Below are 18,609 nucleotides of genomic sequence, written 5' to 3'. Positions count from 1 at the left end.
AGAGCCCAGATATGGACCTTCAACTCTATGGTCAAACAATCTTTGACAAAGCAGGAAAAAATATGCAATGGAAAAAAGGCAGTCTCTTCAATAAATGGTGCTAGGAAAATTGGACAGCTATATACAGAAGAATGAAACCCAACCATTCTCTAACACCATACACAAAGATAAACTCAAAATGGATGAAAGACCTGAATGTGAGACAGGAATCCATCAAAATCCTAGAGGAGAACATAGGCAGTAACCTCTTTGACATTGGCCACAGCAACTTCTTTCAAGATACATCTCCAAAGGCTAGTGAAACAAAAGCAAAAATGAACTTTTGGGACTTCATCAAGATAAAAAGCTTCTTACAGCAAAGGAAACAGTCAACAAAACAAAGAGGCAACCCACAGAATGGGAGAAGATATTTGCAAATGACACTACAGATAAAGGGCTGGTATCCAAGATCTATAAAGATCTTCTCAAACTCAACACCCAAAAAACAAATAATCAAGTGAAGAAATGGGCAGAAGACATGAACAGATATTTCTCCAAAGAAGACATACAAATGGCTAACAGACACATGAAAAAATGTTCATCATCATTAGCCATCAGGGAAATTCAAATCAAAACCACATTGAGATACCACCTTACACCAGTTAGATTGGCAAAAATTGACAAGTCAAGAAACAACAAATGTTGGAGAGGTTGTGGAGAAAGGGGAACCCTCCTACACTGGTGGTGGGAATGCAAGTTGGTACAGCCACTTTGGAAAACAGTGTGGAGTTTCCTCAAAAAATTAAAAATAGAGCTACCCTATTACCCAGCAATTGCACTACTGGATATTTACCCAAAAGACACAGATGTAGTGAAAAGAAGGGCCATATGAACCCCAATGTTCATGGCAGCAATGTCCACGATAGCCTAACTGTGGAAAGAGACGAGATGCCCTTCAAGAGATGAATGGATAAAGAAGATGTGGTCCATATATACAATGGAATATTACTCAGCCATCAGAAAGGATGAATACCCAACCTTTACATCAACATGGGTGGGACTGGAGGAGATTATGCTAAGTGAAATAAGTCAAGCAGAGAAAGTCAATTATCATATGGTTTCACTTATTTGTGGAACATAAGGAATAGCATGGAGGACATTAGGAGAAGGAAGGGAAAAATGAAGGGGGGGAAATCGGAGGGAGAGATGAACCATGAGAGACTATGGACTCTGGGAAACAAACTGAGGCTTTTAGAGGGGAGGGGATGGGGGGATGGGTTAGCCCAGTGATGGGTATTAAGGAGGGCATGCACTGCATGGAGCACTGGGTGTTATACGAAAACAATGAATCGTGGATCACATCAAAAACCAATGATGTATTGTATGGTGACTAACATAACATAATAAAATTAAATTAAATAAATAAATATATAAATTAATTAATTTAATTTAATTTAAAAATTTTTAAAAAAATAAAAGAATGCAACAGAATCCAGACACAAAATCTAGGCAACAAAAGGAAGACAACAAAATCCAAACACTGGATATTGTAACATTTACAATTGTAATTTTTTAAAAGTACTATACTTGCAAGGAAGTAGGAAAATGTGACCCATAACCATGGGAAAAATCAGCTAGTTCAAGGAAAAATGAGTAAAAGAGAAAAACTGGCTTTGGTGCTTTCTTCCTACACATTCGATGGAATACCATATCCCAAAGCCTTCCCTTTTGCAACATACCTCCTAGTCTCATAACGCTCTGAGCTCCACACAGTGTTCTATCTTCTTTCTCTTCCTCTATACCCAACTGAACTCACTTGATCTGCTTTTATTTATTCTTTTTTAACTTAGGTTTTCTTTCTTGTATATATCAAGATTGCAACTAGCTAATCTGATAATCCAATGTATAAAAATTAGAGCTATAAAACTTCCCATGTGCCTTCTTTTTACCACCCCATGCTATTGTCATCTTACTCTAAATTATAGGAACTTTACTTGAATAGGAAAAGAAGTAATTGGGTAAAAATCACTTTGAATGCTGCAACTCAAGGAACCACCTATTGATAAGGTGTAGATAGACACCTACTTTGAGTCTTATATCTGGGAGCCAAACCAGTCATAGTTTGGTACAGCTAAACCTAGTAAGTTTTATGGGGCATGAGATCAGGGATGGGCAGGTGTGATGGTGAGGGGATACAAAATCACCAAATACTGGCCAGATTTCCTTAAATTTCTCTTGCCTTAGACTGGGATTGTGGCACTTGAGACTGATGTGGAGTGCACCTGGATATCGAGACTGATATGGAGTGCATAAGAAGATATCAAGTGGCCCCAGGTGGAGAATAAGGTGGGTAAGAGATTCAAGGAGTTAGAGCCTGACAGGAAAACATCAGTATTGCTGAACAAAAAAGAGTAGAAAACTCTTCAGTATGCAATGGTTACTCTGTTTATTTTAAGATCTCCTGGATATTTATACATAGAGATTCAGCCTCTGAAGCTCAACCTTTGACTTATCTTTGGAATGATCATTTTGTTTAGAAATATTGATTATTTTAACTAAACATTTACCAAAATGCTTAGTTTAGCCTAAAATATGTTAATGTATTTCTTTCACAGAATCAGATAACTAACTACCTAATTCTGCAGAAAAATTACTAACGTTTCTTTATTTTTTTTTAATGATTTAAACTCAGCAGGCATCTCACCTCAGAAATAGCAAGGCATTATTTAATTTTAAAAGTGCTTTAGTGTGACATTTTAGGCATTTTGAAAAGTGCATAAGAGATAAGGTTACCTGACAGTAGGGCTGTTTCACAGCATCATTACACTGATAACTACCAGAGCCATTTCATTTGCATGAAACCATTTGATTATGGCATTAGGAATCAAGTGATATTGTGTTTGGAACCATTTGTGTATGCTATTTATTTTAGCACAATACATATTTATTGGTGTTTTATTCACAATATAAGTCACATGTTAATAACAGTTTAACAGGATTTAGAGCATTGCCTTTTCACATGTTCAGTAACAAGTTCATGAGCAATTCCACAAGGTACACTTATCCATAATCATATGTACATAGCAGCATTTCTTCCACAATTGAGAGGATACTTGTATGATATAGTCCTCTTTTTAGGGTTGCCAGATTTAGAAAATCAAAATATATGACACTAAGTTAAATATGAACTTCAGGTGGACAATGAATAAACTTTTAGTATAAGTATGTATCATGCAATATTGGGGACTTACTTATACTAAAAATTATTTATTGTTTATCTAAATTTTAAATTTAATTAGATGTCCTGTGTTTTATCTAGCAACTCTATCCTTTGTGCTAGAAAGATAAACTTACCTACTTTTTAAAATATTCAACCACATATATTTCAAACTAGTACAAGCCATATAGAAATTTCACTTAAGTAACATGACATTTAGAGATGCCTTAAGCTGTCAACTCCCCACCCCCAACAAATCCCCTTCCATTTGGGGGGATTTGCTAAAGAGAACTGGGTGGTATCTATTTCCTATAAATTAAATCTACCAAATTTTATTGTGCAGAGGAGCCTATTTGGTATAAAAGAACTTAGATCCCAGTTTAGAACTTCATTAGCCCTAGGGGAAGTTTAATTATTTTTTTTACAGTGATTGGTTAGGGTGACCCTGATAGGAAACTCACCATCAATATTGATGGACTCTAACTTGATGATCTGGCTCCAATAACAAAGCCAAGTTCCAAGAGGGAGATGGATGCAGGTTCTGGATTATCTTGAACACACTCCCTCATGAACTGTGTGAATTCTCAGGCTCTTCACTAGCGGTAGCAAAAGATGTATTTAGAATAGCTCCTTGCTGAGGGTTCAGCTTGGTGCTCAGCAACATCAGCAGGCTGCCACTAATAGCCAATTGATGGTGTTAATGACAATTCAAGACCTGTAGGTGGACTGATGGGAGACTAGTCTTTATTTTTTATCTTTTATTCCCATGCCCAATATTGTGCCCCACTACTAATCCCCACTCCTTATTTTTATTGAGAGTATTTGGAAGGCAGTTATGGATAAAGAACACGACCAAATCACATCTGCATCACATCTGCATTGTGTGACTAAACTAGTGATGTAGAGGCTGATGCTGATTCAGAACTACTGCCAATGAATGAACAGCCCTACATGTCAGGAGCTGTCAACACCATCCACCTCTGTGTGTGATTTGTGGATGATTTGTATACCTCTTGCCAATAGAGTTCATAAACTAAAGATTAATGAGAGGAAGAGGCAACCCATTGGGGGCAAAGCATTAGTAAAGCAGGAAAGTCTTTTGCTATTTAGAGCTGGAATAAGCAGGAGAATTCATCATTATTTCAGCTGACTTTGGTGTCTAGCCAAGCCAGAGGCACTGACTGTAAGCACATTTGGCTCCATCTCCTCTTATACCACCCCCAGTGTCCCAGCAATGCTGCCACCACTGCACAAGTTGTTGACAGACTGAAAAACAGTAGTAATTCTCCTTCTTCCTCCTTCTTCTTTGCTATTTTAGAGAAATTTGAATAACAACCTATTCCCCTCATTTATTATTCTTGATGAATAATAAATTATTCTAATAACATTGACTGTTCTATTCATTTATTATTTGAGGATGATTAGAAGTGAATAGCTATTATAAAGCCTCACAAGTTCCAAAAATTAGACCTAAGAATTTTGTTTCCTTTTCCTTTTGGCTTTGAGCAATTTTCTCTACTGCTTCTTCTAATTCTGTCTCATATACACACACACACCTTTTTCTTCTTTCTTAGTCATGGTCTGTTTTGACTCTGAAATCAGGATGCCCAGTACTTAAAAGTGTATCCAAGGAGGTGATGAATGAGCCTCTGGAATGTGATCTCTCTCAGACATACAGGTTTTTAAAATATGTTTAGGTTCAATAAGGTTTAATAACTTTCTCACAACTGTGTTATTTAAGGGTATGGAATACTGAGTAAGATATGGCTTGCAGATGACAAGAGAGGTGTATGCCAAGATAAATCACACTGATATTTACAGAATAGACTGTGAGGTTCTAACCTGAGGGTAAAAGAAGATGTAGAGTAAATACAAATTATTTTTTGGTAATAAGATTTGCTATATAACTCTCTAATATGGGCATTTGAGGCCTTGACCTACCTCCTCAGCCTTATCTCCCTCACCACTCTCTAAACATTTGTCACCCAAGTCAAAGTGGATCCATTCCTCTTCCCAAATACTATGTCAGCTTTCCCATAATCTAAATTTTTTTGCTTTTCTTGGCCTATAATATTTTTCCAGTTTTTCCACATCACATCTCTGCCTATGAAAATATAACTCCCCTATGAAGACTTATTTTAAATCCCTCTGGAGTCCCCTCATCTCAATATGTTTTCTCCCTTCTATAATCCTGCCTCCTTTCTCTGAAGGACTTTATTCACAATTGCTCATTGTCATGTATAAGGGCAGATCCATGTTTTATTTGGCTTTATGCTTATATAATTTGGGAGATCTCCAAAAAATATGAAATTACAATACAAATATAGTTACAAAAGAGAATGTTTTGGGGGTGATATCAGTGTAAATGGTTAAGTAAGGAACTCCAAACGTCCACCTTTCATAAGAGCAACAACAGCAGCAAACACTGGGAAAAAATGACAGAATTAACTTTTTTGAACTTTAGAAACTAATCAAAAGCTTGTAGCAATCCAGAGAGTGCTTATTCAAAAAAAAGGGGGGGGGGCTGGTTTTTGGTAAGAACAATGAGCTTTGTGGCATGTTAATTTACACTAGTCTCATCCTTGCCCCTCAAATCAGTGGTAGACTTGAAAATAACAGCCTGTATTCTCAGTACTGGTACAAGAGGGAGAAGAATAGACCTTATTTGTAAGGACTTATTATTATTTTTAACCAGGCTGCTCAAAAGGCTTGTCTTTAACTTACCTAACTCACAATATGCCCCATGCTAAAACTGCCATGGGTAGTACATAGGGGTAGAAGGTTGAGGATGGTGCATTTATTGAAAACATTTATAGGTAAATGTGTTAGTGGCTCTTGTCAGAGGCAAGAGATAACTTTTGGAGCAAACAATAGACTAACCAAAAAGCTTGGAAGGAAAAGCTAGGGCATGAAATGCTTTTGGAAGTAACAACTTTGAAAAATTCTGAAATATCTTGAGAATCTTGAAGTCCACACATACACCCAGGACTGTAGGCATGCTTGGAGAAGACCTGAAAATATCTTAAACTCTCACCTCTGGCTACCTTTGAAACTAGTTCAAGGAGAGAGTGAAGGCAGAGTTGTCAGCTGTTCAGAGAAGTATTGAATGCATACCCCAATTAATACAGAGACCCTCTGTGAAGACTATGAGATTTTTTTGGTTCAAAGCATTTAAGGAAATCTCTGTCTAATCATTAGCCGACCACTAAGCAAATGGAACAGAGAGTCTAGTGGCCACATAGGACAAAGAATACAGACTTTACAAAATTAGTTCAGAAAAATAACTAAACAATAAAAAAAAATAACTGCAACAGATAGAAACAAGAAATCTTGGGGAGGGAGTAGAATTGAATTTCCAAAGTTGCCACATTATACTATTCAAAATGTCCAATTTCATCAAGAAATTATGAAGCATACAAAGAAACAAGAAAGTATGATCTAAAGACAGGATAAAAAGCAATCAATAGAAACTTTCCCTGAGGAAATATAGGTGTTGAATTTACTAGACAAAAACTTTAAATCACCTATTGTGAGTTTCTTCAAAGAGCTAAAGGAAATCAGTCTAAATAATTTTTAAAAAGCATAAGAATGATGTCTCATTAAATAGAGACTATCAATAAAGAGACAGAAATTATAAAAAGGAACCAAATAGAAATTCTGGAGTTGACAAGTTCAATAATTGAAATGAGAAATTCACTAGGGCTCAACAGCAGATTTGAACAGAAGAAATAATCAGCAAACTCAAACATAGGTCAATTGAGATTTGTCTGGGAAATCTTGAAAGCTCCAAAATTATTAACAGCTGATTTCTCATCAGAAACCATGGAAGCCAAAACCAATAGATGACGTATTCAAAGTGTTGAAAGGGAAAAAAAACTGTCAGCCAAGAATTCTATATCTGGCAAAACTATCCTTCAAAAATGAAGGAGAAAATAAAACTTTACTAGATAACCAAACTAGCAAATATGCCCTACAAAAAAAAAATGCTAGAGGAAGACCCTCAAGCTAACATGACAGAATATTAGACAAAAACAAGAATCCACATGAAGAAATAAAAAATACCAGTAAAAATAAGCCACCTGGATGGCTCAGTCAGTAAGCATCCAACTCTGATTTCAGCTCAGGTCAGAATCTTGGAGTTCATGAGATTGAGCCCCATGTCAGGCTCCATGCCAAGAGTAGAGCCTCCTTGGGATTCTCTCTCTCCCTCTGCCTCTCCTCTCCCCACTCTCACTCTTTCCCTCTCTCTCTTTAAAAAAAAATAAGTGAATAAAGCAAAAAATTAAAAATAAATTTAAAAAACACTAGTAAAGGTAACTATACAGGTAAATATAAAAAATAATATTAATGGGTTTTTCTTTGTTTGTAATTTCTCTTTTTTCCTATCTAACTTAAAAGACAAATGCATAAAGCAACAATTATAAATTTATCTTGATGGGCACTAGATGTACACAGATGTAATTTGTAATCTTAGTAGCACAAAGAGGGGAGAGAAGAGCTGTACAGAGCCAATGTTTTGTATACTACTGAAATTAACTTGGTATTAATCTGTACTAAATTTTATAAATTAAAATGTCAATTGTAATCCTCAGAGTAACCACTAAGAAAATAATTTTAAAATGTACAGTAAAGGAAATAATGAAGGTATTAAAATAACACAAAAAAATATTTAGTTATCACAAAAGGAGGCAGCAATGGAAAAAATCAAGGAACAAAAAATATAGAAAACAAATAGCTAAATGTTAAACTTAAGACCCTCCTTATCAGCAATTACATTAAATATAAATGTATTAAACTCTTCAAATAAAAGGCAGAGATTGGCAGATGAATTTTTTTTAATGATTTAACTATATGCTTCCAATATGAGCCACAATTTAGATTTAAAAATACAAATAGCTTGAAAGGAAAAAGATAAAAACATATTCAACACAAACAATAATCAAGAGAAAGATGGAGTGGCAGTACAAATATCAAAGTAAAGAGACTTTAAGACAAAAATTACTAGGATCACAAAGAAAGACATTATATGATAATAAAAGGATCAATCCATCAGTAAGATACAAAATTATAAACGTGTGCATCTGACAAGAGACTCAAAATACATGAAGCAAAAGCTGATTGAATTGAAGGGGAAAATAGAATGTTCAATAGTTAGAGTTGGAGAACTCAATATCCTACTTTCAAAAATGCAAAGAACAACAACAACAAAAAAAAAATGCAGAGAACAAGACAGAAGATTAGCAAGAAAATAGAAGACCTAAGCATCATTATAAACCAAGTAGACCTAAAAGGCTTCTATGGAACACTACACCCAACAACAGTAAAATACACATTTTTTTTAATGTGCATGAAACATTTTCCAGAATAGACCATGTGTTAGGTGCAAAACAAGTCTTAATAAATTTAAAAATATCAAAATCATACAAATTATATTCTCAGGTCACAATAGAATGAAATTAGAAAGCAATAGAAAAATTAATTTGGAAATTAGAAAATGATTTGAGATGAACAAAAATGAAAATACAACATACTAAAGAATGCAGAAAAAGAAATTGATAGCTGTAAACACCAACATTAAAAAAGAAGAAAAATCTCAAATCAATAAACTAAGCTTCTACCCTAAGAAATTGTGAAGAAAGAAAAGAACCCAAAGCCAGAAAAAGAAAGGAAATAATAAAGATTAGAGTAGAGAGAAGTAAAATAGAGAATAAAAAATGATATAGAAAATCAGCCAAATTAAAAGTTGGTTTCTTGAAAACATCAACTAAATTGACAAATCTTTAGTTAGATGAACAAAGAAAAAGAGAAGACTCAAATTACTAAAATCTGGAACAAAAGCAGTGTATCACTATTGACTTAACAGAAATAAAAAAGATGATTGGAGAATGCTATGAACTATTGTAAGTCAACAAATTAGGTAACCTAAAAATTCCTAGCAAGACACAATCTACCAAAACTGACTCAAGAATACATAGAAAATAAAATAGACATGATAAACCAGGAGCCTTAATTAGTCAGGATTTTTTTTTTTAATTTCAACAAAGAAAAGTCCACAATGAGATGGCTTCACTGATGAAATTTTACCAAATGTTAAAAAAATTTTTACACCAAATCTTGTCCAACTGTTCCAAAAAATAAAAGAATAGGGAACACTTCCTAATTCATTTTATGAAGTCAGTATTGCCCTGATATCAAAGCCAGATAAAGACATTAAAGAAAAAGAAAACTAGGGACAATATATATTATGAATATTGGTACAAAAATCCTCAACAAAATATTAGCAATCCAAATTTAGCAGTACATTAAAAGGATTTATACACCACAACCAAATGAGATTTATCCCAGGAATGTAAAGCTGATTCAAAACACAAAAGTCAGTCCATGTAATATACCATATTAATAGACTGAAAGGAAAAAAATCCACATGATCATCCCAACTGATGCAGAAAAAAGACTTGACAAAATCAAACACCTTTTTTTATAAAAACATTCAATCAAATAGGAATAGAAGGGAATTTCCTTGACCTGAAAAAGTGCACCACACTAACATCATTCTTAATCATGAAGGACTGAAAGCTCCCCACATTAAGAACAGAAAAAAGATTAGGATGTCTATTCTTGCCACTTCTGTTCAACAGTGTGCCAGGAGGTTTTTGCTAGAGAAATTCGGTAACAGAATGAAATAAAAAAGTATCCAGATTGGAAAGGAAAAGTAAGATAATCTCTATTTGCAGGTGACATGATGATATTTAGAAAACTCTAAAGCATCCATCCACACACACACACACATCCATACACACACAGAATTATTAGAGCTAATAAATGAGTTCAGAAAAGTTGAAGTATATAAATTAATATTGAAAAATCAGTTGTAGTTCTATGCATTTGTAATGAACATCAAAAAAATGAAATTAAGAAAAAATTCCATTTATAATAGCATCAAAAAGAATAAAATACTTAACTATAAAATGTTGCAGACACTGTGGAAAACAGTTTTACAGTTCCTTAAAATGTTTGACATAGAGTTACCATATGAATAATTGCACTCATAGGTATATACTCAAGACAATTGGAAACATATATTCACACAAAAACTTATAAGACCAACTGTTCATAACACTGTTATTCATAATAACCAAAACAGGGCAAAATTCAAATGTCTATCAGTTGATGAACAAATAAACAACACGTAGTACAGCCATACAATAGAGTATTATTTAACTATAAAAAGGAATGAAGTATTGATGCATGTCATAGCATGTATGAACCCCGAAAATATTATGCTAAGTAAAAGAAGTCAGACACAAAAGACCACATATTGTATGATTCTGTTTTTAGGAAATGTCCGGAATGGACAAATGCATAGTGACACAAAGTAGATTAGTGATTTCTAGGGAATCCAGGAGGGGGAACTTGGAGGTAGAGGGTTACTTTTGGGGGTGAAGGAAATGTTCCAGAATTAGATAGTGAGGATGGTTTCACAGCATTGCAAATATTCTAAAGACCATTGAATTTTATAATTGTATTCACTGAACTTTGAGCATATTCCTATTAGGGGAAACAATTTTTTTAGTTTTGACTAAGCAGTAGTGAAAACCAAATATTCCACTTACAATTTTACATGTCTGATATTTGGAAGCATTTCCTGCGACTAGCTCCTTACTCCATATATTTCAAGTTTTACGCATCTGTCATGACTCACATTTGTCTTGTCCTCAACACATTTATATCATAACAGGCCTGCACATTCACATCACAACACCACATGATTTGGCACAGGAATGTATGCTCCGGTAAGTTCTTCCTATAGTGGGACAGGTAGGAATAATTTAAATTTAACTATAAATAGAAATGATCAAAAAATAAATAAAACATAAATATAGTCCACTACATCCAATTTACATGTATTTCTAATTCAAATAGAAATTCAATTCTCTTTAGCTCTATTCCTCAAATTTCTGTGGCCCTCGAGCTACAGAGCAGAAGGGGAAGTCTTGGAGGGGAATTTGCAGTGAAAGAGACAGTGGTCTTAACAGATTGTGATTAACCTGGCTTGCTTTGGCAAAGTTTACAAAAATATATCTCATGACCTCAGGAACAAATTGCTGGGGGCCGCTCTGTGCCTAGAAAGGGGATTGCAGAAGAGAGAGGCATTTATATGTTACTCGCTTATCACTAGATCTGCCTCTGGCATGTTTCATTTTCTATATTGTAGACTGCCTATGTATACAAGTAACAAATCTTACATGCCCATTACTTGGCTGATATGATATCTAGGTGAATGTCTCCTTCCAACAGGGTTATATGCTTTCTTTGGGAGTTGCCTACTCTATTAAAAGAATATGGAATTTCCAGACAAAGAAGGATCATTTGGTCACGGGCACAAGAGTAGCTTCACTCCTCTGCTAGACTTCCACACAAGCTCTCAAGATCCATTTGTATTCTGCCTGGCGTTCAAATTCTGGCTCAGTAATTTACTACCTCTATGAGGTTGACCAAGTTACTTTAACCTACCTAGGTTTTATTTCCTCATCTGTAAAATAATCACTGTTATATCTATACTATATACTATACCATTGCTATGAAGAGTACTTGAAATAAATTAAGTACCCAGCATAATGCCTTGATTATAGTAGGTGCTCAGGAAGTGGCAGCTATTGTTGTTCTTATCCTTATTGTTACTTTATATTTATCAGAGCCTCCTAACTAATTTACTCAAAAACTTAAATTGTGAGCTCTAAAAGTGGAATATATCAAATGATTCATCTTTATGTCCTCTATACTTAGTGTTCCTTATGTAGAGTAGGTGCATAATAAATATTATGAAATCGAGGGGCGCCTGGGTGGCTCAGTCATTGAGCATCTGCCTTCGGCTCAGGTCATGATCCCAGGGTCCTGCGATTGAGCCCCACACTGGGCTCCCTGCTCAATGGGGAACCTGCTTCTCCCTTTCCCACTCCCCCTGCTTGTGTTCCCTCTCTCGCTGTCTCTCTCTGTCAAATAAATAAAATCTAAAAATAAATAAACAAATATTATGAAATAGAATTGACAGAATTTGCACAAAACTCTCATATGCCCAGCTACAAACTTCAGAAAAGAGTACTGCTACACTTTTCCAACACCAGTTGTTGCACGGAAAACATTCCCTCTCAGTGGGTCATTCCCTGGAGTGAATTACTACATAATGGGTATCATCTATTCCTCATTACTAATCCCAGCTCTTCCATTACTAGTTGTGCTGCCTTGGACAAATGACTTTGCATCCCTTTCTCTCAATCTTTTTATCTGTAAAGTGGGGATAATAAGTTTCTACTTAAAGGGGTTGTTGTAAAGATAAAATGAGTTAATACACACAAAGCTTTTAGACAAGTGCTTGATAGAGAAAATGTTTAATAAATGTAACTACTATTAGTCATCGCCACAATATTCCAGGCTCTGTGCTAGAATTTGAGTTTTCAGAGCTCAGTAAAATGCTACCAAGCACCATTCTCTGGTGGGCCTTTGTGTGACAGTCTTTCTCTTTGTTTTTCATACTTGTCACTTTTCAACCTTTGTTTACTATTTTTCGCCTCCAACCTCCACATAGAACACATGAGGCTTCCGGCTGGTTCTCATGTTTTAATGACAGCTCATGAGAGTATTTACTTGCTTTTGAAATTCTTCACTCTCAACACCTGAATAAACTTTAGATTTGGTAAGATAAGCTGGATAGGAATCCAGCCAAGGAATTTAATGAGAGGACTTAACAAAAGCTAACAGACCACTTCAGATTAATGCTCACCATATGTAAATGTGTGTCTTTCCCCTAGTGACTGAAAAGAAACATGATTAAGAGGAAAACTTGGGTATCTGTGCAGAAGATGTCTGTAATGTGTGTTTAATTTTAATAAACATTTTAGTATTTTACTATCATTTTAATGAACTGATTGTCCTTAAGAAAGAGTAAGGCATCACATTAGTTTGCAAAGTGAATATTTCCGTATTCTGCAGCACGAGGTTTTATTTCCAAGCACAGTACCTCTTGTCCCTTGGATTTTTTTTTCTGGTCACTTGAGATGGTCATTGATCTACATAACCTATAAAGCTTATTCCACTTAATCCATTTTTTATTTTAGGATCTCTATTAACTGCTAGTTCTTTTCAATTTTTGTATTTGTTTCTATTAAATTTCAGTGGAAATAACTAAAACCAAATCTGTCCACATCTCTCATTCTTAGAATTATTTCATTGATTGGTTCATTTTATTCATCTCTTTATGTGTTTATTGAAGCACTGAAATCACATTGTGTCAAAGCATGTAGTCTTAGCCAACTCTAGGGAGACATCAACATCAACTGAAAGGGTGGAAATCATCTGACAGGTACAGTGATTTCTAAGCCAGGGTGATCTGAGTCATGCACAGATCTTGCGCTCCAATGTAGTCATGCCCCCAAATTCATTTATTGACTTACCATGGGTAAATCTCTTGCTTTTTTGAACTGGGGCATCATTTGTTAGAAAGATAAATGAGAGTAATTAAGCTTCAAGGCCATAAGTGTTGAAACTTTTTGGAATTAGTGAGCTATTAAAATGACAAAGTGCCTGGCTCTGCCTAGGTAAGCCATGGTTTCTTCCTCCTGTTCTACTTCTTGGAGTGACCTCCACAGGTTCTCCTAACAGTACATGTCATTTCTGTGAGGCCAAATATAATCCTTACCTTAATGTTTGTTTGTCTATTCAATTTAATAAACAGACTAGCTGCTGATCCATCTCTTCAAGAATAGCAGTTACCTCTTTTTACAAAGTAGACCCAGGTTTGTGTGACTTTTTGGTTTTTTCTTGAAAATAAAATAATTTTTTTAACTTTTCAAGCCTTTTAACTTTCTTAAGAGAAAAAAAGGTCTTAGTCAGAATCAGTAAGTATGAACAGACATGAGAGAAATACACTTGACTTGTATTTTCCTTTCTAAATGTACTCCTAAACTTCCGTGTAATTTAGCAGATTCTGGGTGTGAAAATACCACAGAGTTACTGGGAGTTTGTGAATTATCCTCTTTTGCTTTTTTAAGTTTTTTGAGCTCCCTCAACCCATCAGGGGACTTCACTAAGCACAGTGTTTTACGTAATTTTCCTAGCCAGTACTCTCACATTCTAAACTACATAGGTATTATTTCACATTTCAGGTCTTTCTCGTTATGAAACCTCTATTTTGGTGTGCACAAAATGAAGTGAGAAACATTTTTACAATGCTATTTCTTTTTCAAAATGTGAGGGGTTGCAAATATGAAGAAAATATCAAGTGAGACATTATAGCATCTTTTGGGTGATTTAAAAGATGTAGAACTTCAACAAAGCAGATGACTATACTAAAGAAGCATCATTACTGCTTAAATAGGATGTTCTAATTATAACCTCAATGCTTTTATTATTTTATGAAAAGGTACTTTTAACATTACCTATAGTCAAAAATACTCCCTTAGAGTCTAATACTTCTTGGATTTAACCAAAGATCTGGCACAAATTTAAAAACATAAATCATAAAGAAAATACTGAATGGATGAACTTGAAAAAATACAAAAGACATGGTAAATGGAAAACCATTTCCATGCTAGTGATTTTTCTATTTCTCAAAGGCATGCTCTGATTTCTCTAACTCTTCATTACCTTTCCAAATAATTTCCTTATCAATTCTCTCCTATGAGTTGGCACACACAAGCATATGTTTTAAAAATCTTCCCAACTAACTGACCACATATTTAAGAAAGGAAATGCATATTTTCTATTACTTAAAATATTTAACATTTAAGCATTTTTGAAGTATTTGAAAAGAATTATTTCAGAAAATCAGCATACTGTAACATTCGACATATCAAAACAAACTGGGTTTTTTTCCCCACAATAATAGCATTCAGATGAGAATGTAAATTTCAGGGGACAGGAATTCTTGTCTGTTACCTGTTGTAAATGCTTCTAAAAAAATTGTAAATGAATGAATAATAGTTTACAGATTAGCAATTAATATCACTCATGGATTCTGTCTCTGTGAATTTACCCCTAACCTGACACTCACTCAACAGATCATTGAGTTGGAACAGAAATTTTCTTTAAGTCAACATTACTCCTTACCTGGAGCACAGCCAATAAGATACATTAGTGGGCAAGATTGCCATTTGCAACGACGTGGATGGAACTAGAGGGTATTATGCTAAGCGAAATAAGTCAATCAGAGAAAGACAGTTATCATATGATCTCACTGATATGCGGAATTTAAGAAACAAGACAGAGGATCATAGGGAAAGAGAGGAAAAGATGAAACAAGACAAAACCAGAGAGGGAGACAAACCATAAGAAACTCTTAATCTTAGGAAACAAACTGAGGGTTGCTGGAGGGGAGGGGGGTGGGGGGATGGGGTGGCATGGGCATTGGGGAGGTATGTGTTGTGGTGAGCGCTGGATGTTGTGTAAGACTGATGAATCACAGACCTGTACCCCTGAAACAAATAATGCATTATGTGTTAATATAAAAAAGGCTAAGAAAGTTACTTTGAAAGACTGATGTGTCCTTTCCTTTTTATGACTAATAAAGATTATTACTAAAAGTTAATTTTAAAAAAAGATACATTAGTGGGGTCAGAACCTTACTTGCCATCAGAAGTCAAGTTTTTCAGAATTTGATGAATCTGCAAATAGACTCAATACTAAATATAAGATAGTATTCTCTTTTAGAAAAAAAGTTCATTCTAAGAAATTATAAGGATTGCTTCTTGTCCTATCAATTATAATCTTTCCAATCTGTTTATTCAACATCTTTTTCCCTGCTAACATTTTTTTTAACCAGCAAATAAACATGCTCAAACTTCACCACCTTATAAAGCTCATCGTGCAACCCCAACTAATAGCCCAACTTTCTAACTTTCACCACCAAGTTTCTTGAAAAAGTAGCCTAAAAATTAGTGCCTTGACTTCTTTACTCCACTCACCTTTCTACTAATTACCATCTAACTTCTGGTCTCACCACTCAAAAAACAACTGAGGACCTTCTGCTTGTTACACACAATAGACACTTCTGTGGGTTCTCTTCTTATTTGTCTGCATTGCAGGATTTGTCTTTAAAGAAAGCTTTTTTGAAGAGTTTTTAAAGAAACTCTTTCTTTATTGAAAATTCTTTCTGATTTGTCTTATATGGCATTATTCCTGCCTGATTTTTCTTCTGTCTCTCTGGCCACCCTTTTTTCAGTTTCCTCAATGGGATCCTCTTCCTCCTTCTGCCCCTTAAATGTGTGCCATAAAGTTCTACACATTATCTTCTCCTCCATTCTACACACACGTCCTGGGGAATTTCATCTTTATACAGAAAAATGGATATAATGATGATTTCCAAATCTGCCTCTCTAGCCCAAATCTCTTCTAAGGAAATACTTTCCGGTTCCCTCCAAGTAAATGGCTCATAGTTAGCCCTAACTTGACATGTCCAAAGCAAGAAATCTAAAGATCAGCCTCAACTTCTCCTTTTGCCTCACTTCCCACATGTAATCCATCTCTGTTTTCTATTGTCTACCTCTTAAATATCACTCAAATCTGCCCTTCATTTTCTTCCCCAAGAGTAGAATCTTGTTTCAAGCTATTTCTCATTGGTACTACTATATTGCCTCCTAACTAGTCTCCAGTTTTCCAATCTTAACCCAACTGCTGCCAGGTAAAATCTTTATGATTTCAGCATGGTCCAGGGTAGAAGAAGAGCACCCCCAGATTGAGAAAGAGTAATTTATCTAGAAAAGGTATACCCTAAAACAACCTGCACATTCCTCCCTAATTCTAGGATTATGAAACAATGTTTAGATTTGTAATTTGATCTCCTAAGTGCCCCTACCTATTCGGGAGGTATTGTTTATCACCTAAGTTAGTATCTCATTGCAAACTACAAATTTTATTTTTATTTTTTTTTAAAGATTTTATTTATTTATTTGAGAGAGAGAGAATGAGAGACAGAGAGCACGAGAAGGAAGAGGGCAGAGGGAGAAGCAGACCCCCTGCCGAGCAGGGAGCCCGATGCGGGACTCGATCCCGGGACTCCAGGATCATGACCTGAGCCGAAGGCAGTCGCTTAACCAACTGAGCCACCCAGGCGCCCCGCAAACTACAAATTTTAGTGTGTAATTCATTTCTTCATGAATTTGGTCAGCAAGAGACTATTTCCTATAACCTGACAAATTGATAACATTAAGCTTCTGAATATGCAAAGCTTGGAGCCAGATTTTAGTGTGTGATGACTTATGCTAACTATAGCAACCTCTACTTGCAATTTCCAGTGTGCAAATACCTAACTCCCTGACTACCTTGTCAGCTGGTCTTGGGCACATTGTGACTGTGGCATTAATTACAACATGCCATTTTTAGGGGCAATGGAAAACATCCTGTTCAATAATATTAACTCCATAATTTTCTCAGCTCTGAAACTCACAAATATTTCATTTTGTTGAAATCAAGGTGGATAAACATTGTAAGTGGACTTGTTAGTATGAATCTTGGAGTAATCTGGAAACAGACCCTGTTATAGTCCTATAGTACTAAGCTTAGAAATGTATTTGGCACAGCCTCTGTTAGCTTGAAGCCTGAGCATGATGGATGACATACTGTTCTTTCCTAAGAGTATGTACATTGGGGCGCCTGGGTGGCTCAGTCGTTGGGCGTCTCCCTTCAGCTCAGGTCATGGTCCCAAGGTACTGGGATCGAGCCCCACATCGGGCTCCCGGCTCAGCGAGAAGTCTGCTTCTCCCTCTCCCACTCCCCCTGCTTGTGTTCCCTCTCTCGCTATGTTTCTATCTGTCAAATAAATAAATAAAAACTTAATAAAAAAAAAAAGAAAGAGTATGTACCATAGCCTGTAATCATGTTATCTCTGACAGTTCTGTAAATCCAAAGGCTGACAAAGGGCATCAGAGACAAATAAAGTAGTCCCTATTATGTCCAGCCTAATTTATGTGCAGAATTACTCCAGCCTGGAGTTTAGAGAGAACATGTTAGGCTGCCAAAGATCTCTTGAACTTTGAGCTTTCTCCTTTTTCATTATCTGAGTGACCACAGAAGCCACCTCTCTTCCTGCAGCTTCTGTCCTCAAAATGTTATTAGCCTCTCCCCACTCCCAGACTATTGTCTCACATGGATTCCTCAAAAAGAGAGTAACAGGAAAACATCATGAACTTTGGAATCAAAGAGAACTAGGCTCAAGTACCAGCTCCATCTCTTCCTTACTCTTTTTGTGACTTGAGTGAACCACATAAGTTTTTGTTTGTTTTTTTTTTTAAGATTTTATTTATTTATATGACAGAGAGAGACAGCGAGAACAGGAACACAAGCAGGGGGAGTGGGAGAGGGAGAAGCAGGCTTCCCTCGGAGCAGGGAGCCCGATGCGGGGCTCGATCCCAGGACCCTGG

At 35.6% G+C, this 18,609-nt stretch overlaps 1 long non-coding RNA gene across 1 annotated transcript in view; it reads left to right on the top strand.

Moving 5' to 3' along the window:
- LOC123859029 (uncharacterized) overlaps window positions 1–18,609 on the top strand; it is a 270,181-nt gene that overhangs the window by 197,655 nt on the left and 53,917 nt on the right. Inside the window, exon 6 of the long non-coding RNA XR_010410684.1 lies at window positions 2,224–2,325. This is a non-coding gene — a long non-coding RNA (uncharacterized LOC123859029). The remainder of the gene's footprint in view (window positions 1–2,223; window positions 2,326–18,609) is intronic.

Source organism: Mirounga angustirostris, unplaced genomic scaffold (assembly GCF_029215605.1).
Source record: "Mirounga angustirostris isolate CCGP_5_RB_7025 unplaced genomic scaffold, mMirAng1.0.hap1 SCAF_4, whole genome shotgun sequence".
Classification (NCBI taxonomy): Eukaryota; Metazoa; Chordata; class Mammalia; order Carnivora; family Phocidae; genus Mirounga; species Mirounga angustirostris.
Note: the sequence above shows the minus strand (reverse complement) of the source record. Positions and strands in the feature narration are given on the sequence as shown.